Here is a 19,148-nt window from a genome sequence, read left to right on the forward strand (position 1 = left end):
TGCGTGCAATAGGAGGTTGTCGCTGCCTGGTAGTTCTCTGCCGTCGGCCAGTTCGAGCGCCATCGCGAGCAGCCGCGCCAGATCCGTCGACCCACCTACAGATCTGCGCAACCCAAACATCTCGCCTAGCTTGGCAGATTCCGTCGTCCTTGACCTCTGGCGCCGCCCCGTTTCCCTCTCGCGTTCGTGCACAGGAGACACGCCAGCGTCTCGCGCCACCCCGATCCATCGCGCGTGTGGGCCACCACGCAGCCATGCCCAGTGCAGCCCAGCGGTGCCGCAGCTCAGCACCAACGCTGCCATGGCGGTAGCAGTGGTTCGACAATTGCTTGCCAGCGTTGTTGCTGCTTGCCCGGCGTTAGAGAGAGGAGAGGAGAGAGGCAGCGTCAGTCGGCTGACCGGGGCGGCGCCTGGGATGAGAGAGGGAGGTGGTTGTGGGGGGCACCGGAGGTAGGGCGTGCGACGCAAGCGGCGCAGGTGGCATATGGTCAGTGCGGCGGAGCTAGGATGGGAAAGGGGGGGAGAGAGTGGTTTTTATATTTTATATTTTTTATTTTGTATTTAGTTGGGCCCATATGTAAGCATCACATTGTTTTTTCTTTGTTTTTTAACTGAAGTTGTAAGGAGGGGCAGAATGGTCCAGAAAAGTGTCCCCCTAATGGTCAAATGCCTTTAACCGGACGGAATTGGGACGGAAGGGCAAAAACATAAGGGAACCAGGCATACTTGTGCAAGACCAAGAATTTTCGACAACTAAGGGTAAATCTGCCGTGGGTGACTCAACTAGTGGCATAAAACCAATTATCCCATTAATAAAACAGTGAGTAGGATAACCATTATGCACCAAAGATTACAATTTTTCTGTAACATAATACTCCCTCCGTTCCAAAATGCAAGATCATTGTGACACTATGATAGTGTAAAAAATGGTCTTGCATTTTGGGACAGAAGGAGTAATTGTATAACATAGTGTTGAGTGCTGAGTGTTGACTGAAGAAATCAGACTGGATTTTATAGTTGGAGAAGTGGCCGAACGGAGTATTTGGTTGCGGAAACCCATCGGTGTCGGCATATGCAGAGCCATAGGGATAGGCCCATTGCTGCAACATCTCAGTGACGGGCTCGGCGAGAGGGAGGTTACTGTTGTCGGCGAAGTCACTGCCTCGAAGCAAGGCACCCGCCATTGACCGTCCCTTGTACATATTGCAGTGCTAGAGCTGTGAATGTCGTTGATGGAAAACATCCCCCATTACTCTTGTTCCCACATCATTGACAACACGAAGGAACCCTACAACCGCTACCATGAGAGGTGAGGGATGAGAAAGACCTACTATGCCATCTAGCTTATGCGGTAGCCTATATATATGTACAACATTTACATGTTCCAGTTTCCACAAGGAAGTGCTTCTATTAGATTTATGACATTGCCACCAACCAACCACACCTTGCTCTACATATGCTTCTATATATAACCATCAAGCTACTACTCATTTCATATATTAGAAGCGCCGTAGTGAATGGTTCAAACTATGTGATCATTTAGATTCTATGATCATAGTATATGTTAGTTTGTTGGAATAGACCGCCAAAAAAAAACCATGCTCGATGATGAATTTACATTACTTGAGGTTGGCAGTGGACTTACCCGGGCCATCTATAACAAATCGCCGTATATTGGCAATGAGGCACAAGGTGTGCGTTGTAACATACCGACACCTTAGCCAGTTTATAAGTTTATTACTACTCGGAATGAGTGACCTCGGGAAAGCATCTATCACTATTTGATATTTGGTCACATCAAATTTTTGGTACTTCACCCCGTATGGTTCATCTGCGCCAAATCTAAGTTATTCTCTTCAAATGTTTTTGCCATTCTAGGGCCCCTTTGACCTTTACACCCTACCGGCCTACCCCCGGTTTCCATCCTTTGGCAGGTAGTTTAGGTAGTGCTGTTAATTTTGGTTATCCTTTCCTGTTAAAACAGGGTTTTGAAATTCGGCCGTAAAAAATGGATTTCCGAATTTCGGCCATCTCGGCCTAGGGCGAAATCTATTTTCCGCCGAAATTGGTCAAATTTGAGAAATTTTGGTCAAATTTTAATCAAATTTCAGTCAAAATTTGGTCAAATTTCGGCCGAAATTTTTAAAAACGACCGAAATTCGGCCATCTCGGCCTAGGGCGAGAAAAATCACAAACCGAAAATCAAAACGCTGCCTGTTACCTCTTCTATTGCACATGACTTCTGATCTATTTTCTCTCTGCCAATTCTTGACTTCCCATTGACCGGTGAACTGCAGATTACAGACTTTGACCCTGTGTATTGTGACATTGCGGGCACCCCTAAACTTTGTTTCAGTCATTCTTTCTTTGAACCCCGGGACTTGTAATAAAATCGCACATTAGTTGCCGGCAATGGGAGCGAGGAGGCACGGACCTAGGTTGCTATGGCCAAAAGGTGTGCCGATGATGTGAGAGTATTGGCGGCCGGATATTTTGTTCAGCCGGAGTGCTAATGGAACAAGCACGAGTTTCACATGAGAAAACGAATTCTTGACCTTCCACTATGTCTAAAAATGAATACCCTTTCTAGTGACGTTTCTTTTTCCATATTGATATCATATTTTGCTACACTCGAGTGCCGGTTGGACTGTCATGGAAGTACTTGTGCTCCCCCTAAAAATTAAATACAACACCATTTTTAAAATTGTTTCAAATCTATATATCCTTGCTGAATCAAGAAAAGCGTTGACTGCACAAGAGACATCCATGTACAGTGTCACAATGCATGCCCAAGTCGACAGTTTTGATGGAGTGGAGTCTATTGTCAAGTTGCAACACATGCCCAAGTTGCAGTTATTTAATTCGGAAGTCTACTGTAACTATCTACATTCTTAATGGAAAAGCAGCGGCCCTTCAGGGAGTTCCGTCCTAAAAGCAAACAAGCATCTCGGTGCTAGTTTTTTGTAAGCCAACAAGTTAATCTCGAAGAGCATAAAGGTGTATTTGGATGGTGTATTTCTGATGAACTAATTAAATGCTGAAGATCCTCAAAAATAAACATTATCCTTATTTGAACATCCTCTAATCTTGTGAGAATGGGTGATCAGGCTCGAATGATTGGCTTTAGTTTTTCTATCATATTTGTTTTTGGTGAAAAAGGACTTTGATCTATTATAAGGTTCATCATAAATACAAAGCAGCCCAAATAAAATAAATACATCGAGGGCTCTGGATGACCGTACAACCATTACCGTCGACAAGGCACCCGTCATCACACTTAGAACATGTTGCCCCGGTAGACCATGCTGACAACAAAAATCGATCGATGTGGAATTGCGTTAAGCTTATTCGGACGTATATAGGCAAGTATTCGACTTGTATAGCTAGAACACATCTTTATTGTAAATGTGGCATATGATATATATTAATTACATCTTATGAATATAGTTTTCGCAAAAGAAGATGCAAATACAATTTAATATTCATCCTAGAAAATCCAGTCTTTGAAATACTTGAAACTATCAAACAAATACAATCAGAAGATTGTCATCGTGGATGCATACGTAAATAATTTATTTAAAACCTAGCTACCTAGTCTTGATCTACAAACTCCTTCAAGGGCTTTTCCAACTGTTTCATGATAGCCTCCCATCCTGCATGTGTGGGGTGCTTGTCGTCCCAACAGAAAAATTTGTCGGACTTGTCGCATACGGTGTATAGAAGCTCTGAGGACGACTCGCCTTGTTGTCCGCAATAGCCATTCGAATCCAAACTCTCGCAACAGGGCGATAGTTTGCGCTTGAATTGCTTAGATAGATCTGAGCCTTTACCTACATTAATGTAGATAAAATAAAAAAAAGTTCATAAGAAGTAGTGCAAGCACACAATCAAACTCCATCTAATTATGTTAGGAACTTTTAAAATAATGAGACACTTTGCACGAAAATACATACATACCTGGCGCATGATCCACAATGCTACTAAAGACGGCGTATAGGTCGACGATGTGAACATTCTTCTTTACTGTCATGACTTGTTTTAGGTTATCGTTATGGATTGATGCACCTAAATTTCCAAAAATATCGCACACAGTGTAGTTATTGGTTCGGGTTTGTGATGGCGTGCAACCGATAGGGTGCAAGTTGTTGACAAGAACTTTTGTCACTCCAAGCTTCAACAATTGCTCCACATTTGCTGCGATCTCTTTTGTCACCTTTCCGATATAAGCTTTAATCTGCATCACATACATTAAAATTAAGTTAGAAAGATGCACAAACAAATTAGTTCTTCAAATTACTGTATTGATGTATATACAATCTGCGTTGATATGATACTCACATCACTGGGCCTACTTAGACCAATCACGCTTGCGCTTGCATAATCTTTGCCGGAGATGGCCACGAGCGCTACCGAGTGACTCAACTGCTTCTCAGAGATGGTCCCATCCTTGACCATCTTCCTAAAAGCGTCAACCTGCTTGCGGAGGGTGTGAACTCCGTGTGATGTACTTTCCAGCACACCTGCACCACCATAGGCGAAGGTCATGCCAGACGGGTCGCAGGTTTTCTCAGCTGTGAGGGCATGCGCAGGAGGGGCCTCCTCCAACCCCAACATTGTTGCTGCAAGTTATTCATAAAACAGTGAGTAGGGATAATTGTGATGCACCAGGGGGGCAAGGATTACAATATAACAGTACTTTTTTTTGGGGTAATATAACGTAGTGCCTTACCGATGAAATCTGGCTGGATTTTGTAGTTGGAGAACCGGCCAGACGGAGTATTTGGTCGCGGGCGTCGGCATACACGGAGCCGTAGGGATAGGCCCATTGCCGCGACATCTCCGTGACAGGCTCGGTGGGTGGGAGGTTCCCGTTGTCCGCGAAGTCGTCCCCGAAGACGAAGAAGGTGTTGCTCGACGACTTCTTCTGATGGCCGCCGGCAGGGGCTGGCCGGGCCTCCACGCCATTGGGATTTAGAACGAGGAGGAGGAGGACAACGAGGCCGAGGGCGGCCGGAAGAAGCCTCATCGTGGGAGGGTCGTACGAGAACTACTGGTTTCTGCGGCTGCTACCGCTGTCCCGAGGATCAGAAAATCGCTACTCTTTTCGCCGACGAAAATCAGGGACACAAATCGCTTGCTGCGATGCACGTGCTCTTGCTTCAATTTATAGAACTACTGCTATGGACCAGCAGGAAAACAAGTCGAAATCGGGCCTGTGACCTCGATCGGAGTCGGAGCCCCAGCATTGTCGGAGGTCGGACACGGATATGCGTCACGGACCGGACCGGGCCTCCAGCAGGCGCCAGCCGCTCGTCATGTCAAAAGTTACGTCACGGAGGGACCGACGGAGCGTCTCGCTTACGAGTTACGACGCTGCAGTGGATGTAAACGATTTGTCGGTGGGTGCCGTCTTTGACGGCGTTGGCGAAGTTCTTCCGGAATCAGCGTAGCTTGTGTTCTCCCTCGTTGATGTCGCTCGTCACCTCGGTACTGCATCAGGAAGGGCCAGCCTTTCCCAGCGGGCTGCATCGGACAGCCAGGATGCTTAACCGGCTAAGGGCGCGTTGGAGCTTCTTCTCCTTCGGCCATCTTGACGGAGGTCAGGTGGCTAGCCTCGGTGTTCTGTCGGGCACTTGGATCTCCCTGATTTTCCTGGTTTGTTCTTCCGGTTGCTGCGTGTCTTGTACTGAACTTTTCTGAATTTGATAAGTTAAGGTAACTCTATTAGTTGTTGCGTTCGTTTTTGACACTAGCGTAGTGTAAAAAACACTCTTATATTATGGGGTGGAGGGAGTACATCGTATCGATGTGCACTATTGTAAACTAAATAACTGATCACCCATATTCAGATACATCCACCATTGCTGTAGTCCGGAAAAATGTTCCAGGTGTCCTTTTTATGGTTCCTTTACTTGTTATGACTATGGCTATTCTTTTTTTTTCCCCTTCCTTTCTGGAATCTTGTTATTGCATAATTTGTTTGCATCATTGAACGTGTTGTATCTTGCCCGGTACTTCCAAATGTGACTGTTCTCATTCGGCACCTTTCTTGGTGAGATATTCGTTAGGTTTTAAAAAGCATATATCGGTGCAACTCAGCAAAAGTTCAGTGAATATCTGTAGCCAAAATTTGTAGCACATCGTCGTGTTGAGACGCTTTGAAGAAATAACGCAACATAGTGGCGGGGATTTTACATCAATGGAGTACATTGCTACAATTATTATGGTGAGTGTTTTGCCGCCATTTATTTTGGGAGTTTTCTAACAAGATAAATGTACAAGAAGGGAAATATCTCTCCAAAATGCGACCTTAAGAGAGTGATTCCATGAAAATAATGCTTGGGAACACATTATGCAGGTTAGAGTGGATATTCACTTAGAAATTCTGCTTTGGCATTCTTTTTTACCTACCATTAGATTGATCCATCTTAATCAACAAATTTATATTTCGCTTGAGGATGTGTCCTGATGAGTTGGAGTACACTACTACATCTTGGGATATTCTGAAGAATTAAAAATATTACTATTTAAAATCAAAAAAGATTCATACATGTGTGTGGAATAGGAATATTATGTGAAATTGTGAAGCACAACGATTGGAGAAGATGTTGAACATGGATCGTATAAAAAACATGTGGTGGTTGATAGAGATGAGGAAGGAAGACACCATGTTTTACATGGTCGAATTGTTTCCTTCGTATCAACACACAGGCATTTAGCTAATTGTACAAATTTAATCATCCACTCCAAGATGATGACCAAAGTCTGGAGTCTCAGGATAGGAGGACCTACAACAACTTCCACACCAGTTTGTTCTGCCTTCTCTTGATGTCAAAGCAAGCCAAAAGGCCCATATTTATGTCAAGCATACAGGCAGACCCTAGAACAAAAATAACCGGATCACTGATATTTTATCACACCGGCTTTTAGCTTGTGATGTAAAAGCAGACCATGGCATAGTTGAGATAACTGGATCCATTACCTTGACCAAGGTGTCTTTCTTCGATCTAGTAAAATGATAGATTCCACTCAAAATATGTAGTAAAATAATAGAAAATTTTCTTCTACTAGTCACCTATCGTCTAGCACCGGTACTTAGAGCAGTCAACGTGGCAGGGATAGACTCGGAGATAACTTCAGCATTTGCACGTTCATTGCCTTGAATCCTTGACCGCCAATATATATCATCTTTGGTATTCACATGGTGGCTGAAAAATCGGTTCACAGACACATGGTAAGTAACACTGCTCTATGTTTGAGAAAATGATAAGTGGAACCTTAGTACTCGTAATCTGCGAGTAGTAGTGGAGATAGTGTTTGTGATCCGAACCCCGCAGCATATAGATTCCTTTGTTGGTCGAGCGATTCAAAGAAAAATCACTCAGTTAATGTGAATTTGGGATGCACAAGCATGGCTTTGGAATGTGAAACCATCCTTAGCCCCATTCCTAGGTCACTCATCCAGTTGTGTTCTCATGGAACGAGATATGATTCACATGGCCTTAAAACCATGGTCTATGCTAAGTTAGGTGATGGTGAACACCTGTACATTTCCAGACATTGCCATTGCAATGCAGCTATTGTTGTGCTAGTAGAGATTTTGCCCGACCGCTTTTTGTGATTGTTCAGCTGTACGACAACGTGCTCTATTAAGCTCTTTGATTATTGTGTACGTTAGTAATTTGTTCGAGACTCCAAGACCACAAGCCATGTTGGACCATTAAATTTATGCCACTAAGATTGACCGTGGACTCACCTTATTCACTTTATAAATTATCTGAAATGAGTTGCCTCGGGAAAATATGAACAACAGCTTGGTCGGTGTTGACAACAAATAATGTTTACGACTACACTCCCCTACTTCTCTCCATGGAGACGTAAACTCTTCTATTTAAACACCTCTCTCTCTCTCTCTCTCTCTCTCTCTGTGTGTGTGTGTGTGTGTGTGTGTGTGTGTGTGTGTGTCTTTGTCTCTCTGTTTTTACCCTTGGACAGTATTAAATTGAGCTATGAGATTTACTCTCTTTTTTAAAACCTTTTTCGGTCTTCTTAGGTGGCTGCTTTATTTCTCGTATACAGATTCTCCATGTTATCTAAACCAGGTTTTCCGATAATAAAATAGTTTTTCATCGTCTTTATTGCATTGGATTGCATGGTCGGCTGGTCATGGAAGTACATGTGCTTGCACATCCCCTAGTTCTCGTTCATGTCGAACTCAGAAAGAATGTACACCACTCAAGGGAAATCTAGATGTTGTGTCGATCGCCATACACTATGGTTGTGCAGGCGTCCTTTCAAGGTGCAGCTCAATGTAGTCTTAATCCATACACACTTTATGGATCTATCAAATGATCTTCGAGGCTTGTTTAGAATGACTTCACATACGCATATGGAACGACGGCCTCGGATTAGTTTTGAGAGTGGTGCACTATATGTGTGCTTTGACGCTCTGTGGTGGTGCAACACTAGTGTGAACTGCACGGCTACTATCTTTCAATCCGATACAAGAGGTAGGGAGCTAGTTCGATCACATGGCTTTTCTAGTCAACGACAAAACAATTTTCCCTCATTGGTTGGGTCCACAGATGATAGACGTCTTACCTGCGACTGCAAGAGAAAATCCTCGTTTTGGCTTTCGTTCGGTCTAACAACGACAATTCGTGTGCCATTACCTATTTGAAGGCTTGTCTTCAATACTAGTATGCCACTGGCGAAATATAGCCTTCACTTGTTGCATTAGGCAGATGGTAGTGAGGCGAAATCGGTGGTAAAATCATGTGCTTCCCCTTCAATGACTAGTTCACTAAATGTTGGTGTATTAGTGTTGCTACCCTGTTGAATGTGTTGTCTTGATGGCCCCATCCATGTACTAATTAAATCAGTTGCTTCTTTTCGGTGGTTTCAATTTAGTAATGCATTTTAAGATTTGCATGTGGTCGTTTAATTAGTGGTGGGATTTAGCGATGTTACTTGGTTTATATTTGCATATTGTTTCGGCCTCGGAGTCTTGAGCTTCACATGAATAAAATGGGTTATGTTTATCAAATGATTCTAAGGCTAGGATAATGATCCTTCCGTTGTATACAAAGTGTATACACGTCGTTACTAATATTTGGTCATATTGCCTTGTAGCTAGTCAGTGACGATAGGCACATATTTCACTCGAGATAGCCCCGACCTTAAACAAATATGGTAGATTATACTCAAGAAAATCAGTAAAATAATAGACTATTTTTTTCTACTTTGTCACCTATCATGTGGTTCATAAGTGCACTGTACTTAGAGCCATCCACATGGCGGGGAGATACTTCAAAGTAACTTCGTCATGTGCAAGCTTATTACCTCAGTCCCTGACCATTAGTCGTATATAGATGTATGATCTTTGCAGTTCCCAGCCTAGAGGTCGGTTCACACACACGCATGCACACACTTTTTGTGAGTCTAATGCCACACCTCATAGGTTAATTATTTTGTTTGGCGAGCATTTGGAGATAAAATCGCTTGGTTAATGCAAATGTGGTGCATGCAAGCACGACTTCGAAATGAGTGGCATCGAGGAAACATCTTTTACGTTGATGGTCAACAAGGCATGGATGGCTCTCCTGGATGGATCGGTCATGGCGAGATACTAGACTTGCTCAATCAAACGCTTAAAATCCATTGACTGGGTGTGCATCGATTGCTGGGCAAAAGGCTGCATCCAATCACATAAGTTTTGCCGGCACAGCCATGGCTGAAGACACACAGCATGGCAGAGGAACTCATTGCATACCACACTCAACCATTCCATTTCTTATCGAGCATGGAAGTACTCACATGTGCTTCAAGGCCGTTGGCCCTCCCCAAAATAAATTTGTTGCAAGGCTCACCATTAGGGTTAGCGAGCAAGTGTTTGTCCTTACGGATGCGGCGAAATAGCATCCAAACACAAATTGTGTCAATAAAAAAGACTAGAGGCCCATAAAGTACCTCAAAGTAGCTCTTAATGATACAATTTTTGTTCTATATAACTTATATAATGCTGAGACAGAGGGAGTGGTTAATTAGGTGAGGGCACATAATGATTTCTCTACTTCCTGCACTAGGTGCTTTTCATTTTAGTATCCTTTTCACATTTTGGGGGTTTAGGGTTCATTAATTAGATTAATATTGTGTAATATACATCCATATAAACATACAGAGGTTTTTTGGCTTTTTTAAACTTCAAATATAATTTTTGAACTACCTGAAATAAAATGCTCCCATGCTCAGTACTTCAAAAGTACACTTTCATCATGCACCCCTCTTTTCAACATAGGTTTAAAAAGGGTATTTATGTCCATCCACACAAAATAAAACAATTAAGGAATTGATCCTCTGGTTTGTTTGCTCATTAGCCACAATGAGCGGTAGAGTGGCAAAAGCGCCTTGGCATATTTGACTCAATACTCTCATGCTCTAGGGAACTAGGCATACATTAACTCTATGTGTTTCTTTACTTTAGACTTGCAATGATAACATCTCTAAGTATAACAAATAACTTGGCTCAATTCAATATGATCGCTCTAACATCATACTCTCAATGTTGTCGGCATCCTTGTTTCAATAACAAAAAAGCCTACAACCAGGAAAACATAATCATCATACAACACTTGAGTTAGTCCTAGAGGCAAGACTAGGAATCATATTTTTACCATTTATTCTTCTATACGTGCTTACGAGTTTTCCTCTGAATCATATATTCAAGAATCATTAGAGTTATAACATAGAATATAAACACTTAATTATAAATTTGGAAATAAATAATACAAATATTATTGCCTTTTAAGGCATATTTCTATCAGTCATCACATACTGCAAATCCTCTTGAATTGATTGGCTCGAGAGCCTCACGTAAGATGTACGGCCCAGCCTGCCCGCGTGGAACTGAACGAGGTAGTCATTGTTGTTGGTGATGCATTGGAGGACCTCAAGGGTAGATGATGTTGGTGATGGGGCACGCATTGTTGAAGAGTGTGGTTCTTGGGTAGTCCATCTATTACAATCGCAGAAATGCCCAAGAAAACATCGTTAGAGCATCTTCAGCTAGACAACCCACTTCCTCCTATACGTCTATGCTGACAACCTGGAAACTGACCGGACCAAAAGAAACGACTCAACTGGACCATTCAAATCCAACCCATTTATTTGGGTTGTCCGATACCCCTCATATCTATCTCATATGTGAGGCATATATGGGACGGTCCGGACACAACGACCATGCCGGATCGGCCCGCACTGGCCCACCCCAATCCCACAAAACCCCAACCTAGAACAACACAGGTGTGCTTGGAAAGAGAAACAAAGGTAAAGCACAGATGTGCTTCACGGTGGAGCACAGAGTACTTCGTCGCAGATCACATGTGTGTGTCACCGTGCAACATAGGTGTACATCGAAAAGGAAAACAAAAGGGAAGCTCATATGTGCTTCATGATGGATCACATGTGTGCTTCGTCGCAGAGCACTTGTGTAGTTCTCCATGAAGCGTACGTGTGCTCCAGCGCTGAAGCACCAGGCCTGTGGTATTTGCGGTGGAGCATATCAAACCGAAAAGGAAAAAGAGCAGAAAAATCAGTGATCCTCTATCCTATCGTCACGTGTTAAACACGAAGATAAACCTCGACACGTGACATTGTCACTTGTCACATACCCAAAGATGTGGGACGATCCAAGGGGTACCCTTAACCAATGATTTCGGTTCATTGAGAGGTTCTGCCCATACGCATTTGATTTTTTTGAGCGATGAACACAAGTTTATTCATCAAACACCACAGTTTGTGGGATACGAGGGCCGTGGGGTTGAGTAAGGCACAGATGCCGCCCTTGAGGTAAATTAAGGGAAAATTTAGCTAGAATATGAGTGTCGTTGTTAGAAACGACGTCCTTCAAAGACAATCTTACTGTTGAAACTCACAGCCCTGGCCCTTATCTGGGTGATGATGGAGCCATAGATGCCTCTTCCGTTCCGGTTGATGTCATCTACTACTTGCTTAGCATCCGAAGCGATGATGATATTTTGGAGAGCTCGATCTTCCGCCAGTGCATATGCTTCTCTGCAAGCAATTGACTCTAGGATAGATGCATCATGTACTCCCGAGATAACCAGTGAAGAACTCCCAAGGTACGTTCCATGTTCATCCCGACGGACTGCTACTGCCGATCCCCTTTTGCAGTATTTAGTGAAGGAAATATGCCCTAGAAGCAATAATAAAGTTATTATTTATTTCCTTAATTCATGATAAATGTTTATTATTCATGCTAGAATTGTATTAAATGGAAACTTAGTACATGTGTGAATACATAGACAAAACATATAGTCCCTAGTATGCCTCTACTTGACTAGCTCGTTAATCAAAGATGGTTATGTTTCCTAACCATAGACATGTGTTGTCATTTGATGAACGGGTCACATCATTAGGAGAATGATGTGATGGACATGACCCATCTGTTAGCTTAGCATTATGATCATGTTAGTTTCATTGCTACTTCTTTCTTCATGACTTATACAAGTTCCTCAGACTATGAGATTATGCAACTTCCGAATATCGGAGGAACACTCTGTGCTACCAAACGTCACAACGTAAATGGGTGATTATAAAGGTGCTCTACGAGTGTCTCTGAAGGTGTTTGTTGAGTTGGCATAGATCGAGATTAGGATTTGTCACTCCGTGTTTCAGAGAGGTATCTCTGGGCCCTCTCGGTAATACTCATCACAATAAGCCTTGCAAGCATTGTGATTAATGAGTTAGTTGCGGGATGAAGCATTTTGACTTTCCGGTAACGAGATTGAACTAGGTATTGAGATACCAACAATCGAATCTCGGGCAAGTAACATACCGATGACAAAGGGAACAACGTATGTTGTTATGCGGTTTGATTGATAAAGATCTTCGTAGAATATGAAGGAACCAATATGAGCATCCAGGTTCCGCTATTGGTTATTGACCAGAGACGTGTCTCAGTCATGTCTACATAGTTCTCGAACCCGTAGGGTCCGCACGCTTAACGTTCGATGACGATTGGTATTATGATTTTATGTGATATGATGTACTGAAGATTGTTCGGAGTCCCGTATGTGATCACGGACATGACGAGGAGTCTCAAAATGGTCGAGACATAAGGATTGATATATTGGACGACTATATTCAGACACCGGAAGTGTTTCGGAGAAGTTTCGGATAAAACGGGAGTGCCGGAGGGTTACCGGAACCCCCCGGGGAACTAATGGGCCTCGATGGGCCCTAGTGGAGAGCGAGAGGGGCCGGCCAGGGCAGGCCACGTGCCTCCTCCCCTTGAGTCCGAATAGGACAAGGAAGGGGGGGCAGCGCCCCCCTTTCCTTCCCCCTCTCCCTCTCCTTCCTTCCCCCTCTCTCCCTTTAGGTGGAAACATACTAGCACTTGGTGTCCTAGTAGGATTCCCCTATTGGGGGCGCGCCCTTAGAGGGCCAGCCAGCCTCCCCCTTGCTCCTTTATATATGGGGACAGGGGGGCACCGTAGAACACACAAGTTGACAATTGTTTTAGCCGTGTGAGGTGCCCCCCTCCACAGATTTCCACCTCGGTCATATCATCGTAGTGCTTAGGCGAAGCCTTGCGCCCGTAACTTGATAATCACCATCACCATGCCGTCGTGCTAAAAAAACTCTCGCTCGACCTCAGCTGGATCTAGAGTTCATGGGACGTGACTGAGCTGAACGCGTGCAGATCGCGGAGGTGCCGTACCTTCGGTGCTAGGATCGGTCGGATCGTGAAGACGTACGACTACATCAACCGCGTTGTCATAATGCTCCCGCTTTCGGTCTACGAGGGTACATAGACAACACTCTCCCCTCTTGTTGCTATGCATCTCCTAGATAGATCTTGCGTGATCGTAGGAATTTTTTTGAAATTACCACGTTCCCCAACAGTGGCATCCGAGCCAGGTTTATGCTAGATGTTATATGCACGAGTAGAACACAAAGAGTTGTGGGTGATAATAGTCATACTGCTTACCAGCATTTCATACTTTGATTCGGCGGTATTGTTGGATGAAGCGGCTCAGACCGACATTACGCGTAGGCTTACGCGAGACTAGTTCTACCGACGTGCTTTGCACATAGGTGGGTGGTGAGTGCCTGTTTCTCCAACTTTAGTTGAATCGAATGTGGCTACGACCGGTCCTTGTTGAAGGTTAAAACAACACACTTGACGAAAAATCGTTGTGGTTTTGATGCATAGGTAAGAACGGTTCTTGCTAGAAGCCCGTAGCAGCCATGTAAAACTTGCAACAACAAAGTAGAGGACGTCTAACTTGTTTTTGCAGGGCTTGTTATGATGTGATATGGTCAAGGCATGATGTGATATAAATTGTTGTATGAGATGATCATGTTTTGTAACAAAGTTATCGGCAACTGGCAGGAGCCATATGGTTGTCGCTTTATTGTATGCAATGCAATCGCCATGTAATTGTTTTACTTTGTCACTAAGCGGTAGCGATATTCGTAGTAACAATAGTTGGCGAGACGACGACGATGCTACGATGGAGATAAAGGTGTCGCGCTGGTGACGTTGGAGATCATGATGATGCTTCGGTGATGGAGATCATGAGCACAAGATGATGATGACCATATCATGTCACATTTTTTGATTGCATGTGATGTTTATCCTTTATGCATCTTATTTTGCTTAGAACGTCGGTAGCATTATAAGATGATCCCTTACTAAATTTCAAGGTATAAGTGTTCTCTCTGAGTATGCACCATTGCTACAGTTCATCGTGCCGAGACACCACGTGATGATCGGGTGTGATAAGCTCTACGTTCACATACAACGGGTGCAAGCCAGTTTTGCACACGCAGAATACTCGGATTAAACTTGACGAGTCTAGCATATGCAGATATGACCTCGGAACACTGAGACCAAAAGGTCGAGCGTGAATCATATAGTAGATATGATCAACATAGTGATGTTCACCATCGAAAACTACTCCATCTCACGTGATGATCAGACGTGGTTTAGTTGATTTGGATCACGTGATCACTTAGATGATTAGAGGGATGTCTATCTAAGTGGGAGTTCTTAAGTAACATGATTAATTGAACTTTAATTTATCATGAACTTAGTACCTGATAGTGTTTTGCATGTCTATGTTGTTGTAGATCAATGGCCCGTGCTACCATTCTTTTGAATTTTAATGCGTTCCTAGAGAAAGCTAAGTTTAAAGATGATGGCAGCAACTACACAGACTGGGTCTATAACTAGAGGATTATCCTCATTGCTGCACAGAAGAATTACGTCCTGGAAGCACCGTTGGGTGCCATGCCTACTGCAGATGCCACTGATGACGTTAAGAACGTCTGGCAGAGCAAAGCTGATGACTACTCGATAGTTCAGTGTGCCATGCTTTACGGTTTGGAATCGGGACTTCAAAGATGTTTTGAACGTCATGGAGCATATGAGATGTTCCAAGAGTTGAAGCTAATATTTTAAGCAAATGCCCGAGTTGAGAGATATGAAGTCCCCAACAAGTTCTATAGTAGCAAAATGGAGGAGAATAGTTCTGTCAGTGAACACATACTCAGAATGTCTGGGTACCATAATCAATTGACTCAACTGGGAGTTGATCTTCCAGTTGATTGTGTCATTGAAAGAGTTATTCAATCACTGCCACCAAGCTATAAAGGCTTCATGATGAACTATAATATGCAAGGGATGAACAAGACTATTCCCGAGCTCTTCGCGATGCTAAAGGCCGCGGAGGTAGAAATCTAAAAGGAGCATCAAGTGTTGTTGGTCAATAAGACCACTAGTTTCAAGAAAAAGGGCAAAGGGAGGAAAGGGAACTTCAAGAAGAACGGCAAAAAGGTTGCTGCTCAAGAGAAGAAACCAAAGTCTGGACCTAAACCTGAAACTGAGTGCTTCTACTGCAAAGGGACTGGTCACTGGAAGCGGAACTGCCCCAAGTATTTGGCGGATAAGAAGGATGGCAAAGTGAAAGGTATATTTGATATACATGTTATTGATGTGTACTTAACTAATGCTCGCAGTAGTGCCTGGGTATTTGATACTGGTTCTGTTGCTCATATTTGCAACTCAAAACAGGAGATATGGATTAAGCGAAGATTGGCTAAGGACGAGGTGACGGTGCGCGTGGGAAATGGTTCCAAAGTCGATATGATCGCGGTCGGCACGCTACCTCTACATCTACCATCGGGATTAGTTTTAGACCTGAATAATTGTTATTTGGTGCCAGCGTTGAGCATGAACAATATATCTAGATCTTGTTTAATGCGAGACGGTTATTCATTTAAATCATAGAATAATGGTTGTTCTATTTATATGGGTAATATCTTTTATGGTCATGCACCCCTGTTGAGTGGTCTATTTTTATTGAATCTCGATAGTAGTGATACACATATTCATAGTGTTGAAGCCAAAAGATTGAAGTTTAATAATGATAGTGCAACTTATTTGTGCAACTGCCGTTTGGGTCATATCGGTGTAAAGCGCATGAAGAAACTCCATGCTGATGAACTTTTGCAATCACTTGATTATGAATCACTTGGTGGTTGCGAACCGTGCCTTATGGGCAAGATGACTAAAACTCCGTTCTCCGGAACAATGGAACGAGCTACTGACTTGTTGGAAATAATACATACCAATGTATGTGGTCAAATGAGTATTGATGCTCGTGGTGGGTATCGTTATTTTCTTACGTTCACAGATGATTTGAGCAGATATGGTTATATCTACGTAATGAAGAATAAGTCTAAAACATTTGAAAAGTTCAAAGAATTTTAGGGTGAAGTGGAAAAATCATTGTAACAAGAAAAATAAAGTTTCTACAATCTGATCGTGGAGGAGAATACTTGAGTTACGAGTTTGGTCTTCATTTGACACAAGATGTGATAGTTTTACAATTAATGCCACCTGGAACACCATGGCGAAATGGTGTGTCCGAACGTCGTAACCGTACTTTATTAGATATGGTGCGATCTATGTTGTCTCTTACTGATTTACCGCTATCGTTTTGGGGTTATGCTCTAGAGACGGCTGCATTCACTTTAAATAGGGCACCATCAAAATCCATTGAGACGACGCCTTATGAACTGTATTTTGGCAAAAAACCAAAGTTGTCGTTTCTTAAAGTTTGGAGTTGCGATGCTTATGTGCAAAAGATTCAACCTGATAAGCTAAAACCCAAATCGGAGAAGTGCGTCTTCATAGGATACCCAAAGGAAACTGTTGGGTACACCTTCTATCATAGATCAGAAGGAAAAATCTTTGTTGTTAAGAATGGATCCTTTCTAGAGGAGTTTCTCTCGAAAGAAGTGTGTGGGAGGAAAGTAGAACTTGATGAGGTAACTATACCTTCGCCCTTATTGGAAAGTAGTTCATCACAGAAATCGGTACCCGTGATTCCTACACCAATTAGTGAGGAAGCTAATGATGATGATCATGAAGCTTCAGATCAAGTTACTACCAAACATCGTAGGTCTTCCAAAGTAAGATCCGCACTAGAGTGGTATGGTAATCTTGTTCTGGAAGTCATGTTACTAGACCATGATGAACCTACGAACTATGTGGAAGCGATGATGAGCCCAGATTCTGCGAAATGGCTTGAAGCCATGAAATCTGAGATGGGATCCATGAGAACAAAGTGTTGACTTTGGTGGACTTGCCCGATGATCCCCAAGCCATAGAAAATAAATGTATTTTTAAGAAGAAGACTGACATAGACGGTAATGTTACTGTTTACAAAGCTCGACTTGTTGCGAAAGGTTTTCGAAAAGTTCAAGGAGTTGACTACGATGAGACTTTCTCACCCGTAGTGATGCTTAAGTCTGTCCGAATCATGTTAGCAATTGTTGCATTTTATGATTATGAAATTTCACAAATGGATGTCAAAACTGCATTCCTGAATGGATTTCTGGAAGAAGAGTTGTATATGATGCAACCGGAAGGTTTTGTCGATCCAAAGGATGCTAACAAAGTGTGCAAGCTCCAGCGATCCAGTTATGGGCTGGTGCAAGCCTCTCGGAGTTGGAATAAACGCTTTGATAATGTGATCAAAGCATATGGTTTTATATAGACTTTTGGAGAAGCATGTATTTACAAGAAAGTGAGTGGGAGCTCTTTAGCATTTCTAATCTTATATGTAGATGACATATTGTTGATTGGAAATGATATAGAATTTCTAGATAGCATAAAGGGATACCTGAATAAGAGTTTTTCTATGAAAGACCTCGGAGAAGCTGCTTACATATTGGGCATCAAAATCTATAGAGATAGATCAACACGCTTAATTGGACTTTGACAAAGCACATACCTTGATAAAGTTTTGAAGAAGTTCAAAATGGATCAATCAAAGAAAGACTTCTTGCCTGGGTTACAAGGTGTGAAATTGACTCAGACTCAATGCCCGACCACTACAGAAGATAGAGAGAAAATGAAAGTCATTCCCTATGCTTCAGCCATAGGTTCTATCGTGTATGCAATGCTGTGTACCAGACCAGATGTATGTCTTGCTATAAGCATAGCAGGGAGGTACCAAAGTAATCCTAGAGTGGAGCACTGGACAGTGGTCAAGAACATCCTGAAATACTTGAAAAGGACTAAGGATATGTTTCTTGTTTATGCAGATGAAAAAGAGCTTGTCGTAAATGGTTACGTCGATGCAAGCTTTGACACTGATCCGGATGACTCCAAGTCTCAAACCAGATACGTATTTTTATTGAATGGAGGAGTTGTCAGTTGGTGCAGTTTCAAGGAGAGCGTCATGGCGGGATATACGTGTGAAGCGGAGTACATTGCTGCTTCGGAAGCAAGAAATGAAGGAGTTTGGATGAAGGAGTTCATATCCGATCTATGTGTCATACCTAGTGCATCGGGTCCAATGAAAATCTTTGGTGACAATACTGGTGCAATTGCCTTGGCAAAGGAATCCAGATTTCACAACAGAACCAAGCACATCAAGAGACGCTTCAATTCCATCTGTCATCAAGTGTCGGAAGGGAACATAGAGATTTGCAAGATACACATGGATCTGAATGTTGCGGACCCCTTGACTAAGCCTCTTCCACGAGAAAAACATGATCATCACCAAAGCTCCACGGGTGTTAGAATCATTACTATGTAATCTAGATTATTG

At 42.9% G+C, this 19,148-nt stretch overlaps 1 pseudogene; it reads right to left on the reverse strand.

Moving 5' to 3' along the window:
• Nucleotides 1-3,591: 3,591 nt before the first annotated feature.
• On the reverse strand, nucleotides 3,592-5,026 carry LOC119307364 (annotated as a pseudogene).
• Nucleotides 5,027-19,148: the final 14,122 nt, after the last annotated feature.

This window comes from Triticum dicoccoides, chromosome 5B (genome assembly GCF_002162155.2).
Source record: "Triticum dicoccoides isolate Atlit2015 ecotype Zavitan chromosome 5B, WEW_v2.0, whole genome shotgun sequence".
In the NCBI taxonomy this organism is placed as follows: Eukaryota; Viridiplantae; Streptophyta; class Magnoliopsida; order Poales; family Poaceae; genus Triticum; species Triticum dicoccoides.